Raw genomic sequence first — 3,635 nt, forward strand, 5'->3', positions numbered from 1 at the left:
ATACTTGCTTGGAGTGGGTGAATATCAGCAGCAATACTTGCTTGCACTGTAGAAAAACCAGCAGCCATCCATGATTGGACTATGGAAATACTAGCAGCAATTTGTGCTTGAAGTATGTAGAAACCAGCAGCAATTCTTGCTTGCACTATGGAAAAACCAGAAGCAATAATTGCTCGGATTGTGGAAAAACCCGCTACGATTCTTACTAGAACAGCAGCAATTGTTGCTTGGGCCATAGTAAAAAAAGTTTCCTGAGCCAGGATGAAAACAGGCATGGTTTGTTCTATAATCGGGGACATAAAATCAGCAATTCTTCCTTGAGCCACCGTGAAAGAAGTAGCAATTGTTCCTGGAGCCATGGACAACAAAGCCACAACTCTTGTTTGAGCAATGGCAAAGTACCCCATTTCTCTGAGCCTGGTGATTCCTGTTAAAATTCGTGCTTTGGTCATGGAATAAGCAGCTGCCAAAAAAACTGCTGAAATTCCATTTGACCCTGTGCCAGCAGGCTGTGATGTCTCTGGGTCAAGTACTGGGTTTGAGATATCAGGGCACAGATAGAGGGAGAGAGGAGAAAGCTTAACTCTCTTGCCGCCAGAATGACTCCTGTGAATTATAGGGAGAATGCCTAAAGAGGTGCTATTCTGCTCTTCCTCTGCTTCTTTCTTTTGTTCGGCTTCATTACCCAGACAATGCAAGCCTTTAGAGTGGCAGCCATTGTAGTGCCAGGACAACCTCAGATTATTGTAGCTTCTGTCCTTTAAGTATGTCTGTGCCAGTGGTGCTAGGTCTACCTCTACAGGTGACTCATGTAGCACCAGTTCTGGGTTAACGCTGGGTGAACTGGGGGGAATAAGCTCCAATCCAGTTTTAATGAGGCGACCAGCAGTTGTGATGACCCAAGGAACCACAACTTGACCAATAGTTAAAACTGGCATGTTGGCGTATAGTGGAAGTTGCAAAGAAATTATATTTTTGCTGATTTCCAATTATCGTTGATCGTGTGACTCTGCACAAAGGTGGGAGATATCCTGATCGATTGTTCACTGTATCTACTCAGACTGGAGTTGATGATGAAATGAGCTTCATGGGGTTGATCTTTGCAGTGGCACGCATCAAAGGAGTCCTTTAAAGTGGCTGCTACGTCACGGAAATGACGGTGGGAATGACGTCATGAATGTTCCAAGCGTTTTGCTTTTAAAAAAAAAAATTCTAAATGTGCATTTTTTAAATGAGCACGTTTATTTTTAAATTCTAATGGCGACACATTTTGCGCCGATTGTTCTCGGTTTCATACATTAAACTCGTCTTTTAATCAAGGAACTTGTAGCGTTTGCATTCACGCTGATGCCATATAATGAAGTAGGTAATAAAAATAATAAATTAATAGATAAAGCATAAATAACAGTAGGTCGGTTTGGGGAAATACCGTAAGAATGCAGCGTTGTGTTCAAAATCCACCGGTAATATATCGTTATACAGAAGATTATATAGGCTGTAGTTATATGTATTCTTTATTGTAAGGAATATTGTATTTAGGCTGTGTGGTTATATCAGCACCACAGACAGAGTTTGGATTTCACATCTAAGCTGCACAGTAACGTTAGCTTTTATGTAATGGGCTGCGTCTGTGTATGATGTGTTTTTATGCTTCAGATAATAGAGGTGTATAAGACAAACAGTCTAGATGTGATAAACGCATGTATGTTTGAAACTTACTTCGTGTGAAACGCTCCTCACGTTATTACGGTGTTCGCTGCAGTGAAGGAACGACGCTTAAGGACGGACAAAGTGTGAAGTAGCGCCACTGTAGGCCTACAGTATAACTTCCTGCCCCACTCAAGACAGTTTGAGATGTAAACTCTCTGCAGGGGGGGTGGCACCCTTTACGCACGCCTAATAAACATCTGTTTGAAATTCATGTGATTCTATAAATGTTATTTTTTACAACTTAAAACACTGGTAGGAAACTGATTAAAATCTGTTCTGTACATTATGAGTGTTACATTTGTACATATTTTACTGTACAATGAAAATCATGTGTTTTTTTCCCATAATGTCGCATTGTGCTAATAAGGTACACTATGGCAACTATCAGCCTTAAGTTCTGAACAGGGAGCCCCAAAAGAGATAGAGCATTAATAAGCAAACAAGTTTCCTAATCCCAGTCTAATGAGGAACTTCTGGCTGCCACTGATAGCAGCTGTGAGTGATTGCTTGACGTGTGAATACTGTAAACAACTAACAAAGCCAGCGGAAGGTCTGGCTCAAATACAGTGCCTATTGTGTGCACGTGCTAGTACGTGTGGACACAGCTGCTGAATCTATAGTGGACGGTATCCCTTTTCTAAAATCTACAAAGATACAGTTCCCATCGGCTTTCTACATGTGACATCTTTTGTGTAATTTTGGAGGAGACAAATCAATCGTATAGTTTGGGATGAGAGGCAGCTCAGGAATTTTAAAAGCTGAAATGATGGAGGATTCGGCCTGGGTTGCTAGGCGACATTGCAGTTCTTCTGCTATGCTGTATTTGGTATAGTGCCAGTCAGTCAGTGGAGTCAGTGGAGAGGGGAAAAGAAAATAATTGAGCCATTTTCACAAACAGTTGGAGCTGACTTTGCTGCTCTTTTATACATCAGGAGAAGGAAAGGCGGAAAATATTGTCCACTAAATCTGAGATACAAAGAGATCCCCAGAGCTATATACTGGTAACTATGTCCTAATGGAAGTGATTACACCATCTTCCATCCATCATGATACTGAAGTCACACAATCCCTTAACAAGATTGCATTCATAAACATTACAGACAAATGAGTGAAACTGTGCCAATATCTCTTCTTAAAAGAAAGTTATTTATAAGGAGCTCCTTTAAAGCACTATAAATAGCAGACAGAATAAGGGCAGAGAGAGAGGGGGGAAAGACAAGATGACATTTATAGTGTATGCTTGTTTATTAGTTATTTATTTATAAGTTCAATGCACAACCTACTCCACATTTTGATTTTCAAAATCGAGTTTATTCACTTTTTTAAGGGATGACTTGAATTTCAAGTAAAAAGTTGTACAAAAGAGTTTTCTGAAAATATCTGTGGACAGGATTCCCTAACTTCATGACCTCTCCCTGCAAGAGACTGAGGGGAGGAGACATGCAGCTAGTCTTCTGTCCTCCTCTGTTTGTTTGCTTGTCCTTGGTTTCTTTCCCTGCACCATACCATATCCCCACAGCACATCTTCCACTCAGTCATGTGTCGCAGACACTATCGATGTTTCTGCTGCAAAGCTGAAAGTTGATGTCATACAGCCATGCCCATATTTGTGTCTCATGAGTCTCATTGCATTTTTAGGTGCAACTCGTGGTTGTGCTCTTCTTTTTGTCCTTGCTTGAGCTGTAACTATTTAATTATAATGTGTTGGTTACCCTAATGTTGTTCACTCATGTAAGGCCAAATTTCCCCACCTTTTTATTAACCATTATACGGTATCAGTAGGTGTGCGTGTGTGTGAGACACAACTCTCATTAAGAATTCTGGTTATTTTTTATGTGAGAAAGAAAAAGTAAGTTGATGAAAGCTGCTACAAGTAACCACATTTTGAATGTGAACTACTTTTAAGAAATGACAAATCTTTGGCA

At 40.4% G+C, this 3,635-nt stretch overlaps 1 protein-coding gene across 1 annotated transcript in view; it reads right to left on the reverse strand.

Annotated features, from left to right (window-relative positions):
- Window positions 1–3,635, reverse strand: part of sv2a (synaptic vesicle glycoprotein 2A) — a 52,002-nt gene that overhangs the window by 7,215 nt on the left and 41,152 nt on the right. The gene's annotated exons all lie outside the window — the stretch shown is intronic.

The sequence above is a fragment of the Morone saxatilis genome, unplaced genomic scaffold, assembly GCF_004916995.1.
Source record: "Morone saxatilis isolate NCDOM2014 unplaced genomic scaffold, NCSU_SB_2.0 Contig24, whole genome shotgun sequence".
NCBI classification, from domain to species: Eukaryota; Metazoa; Chordata; class Actinopteri; family Moronidae; genus Morone; species Morone saxatilis.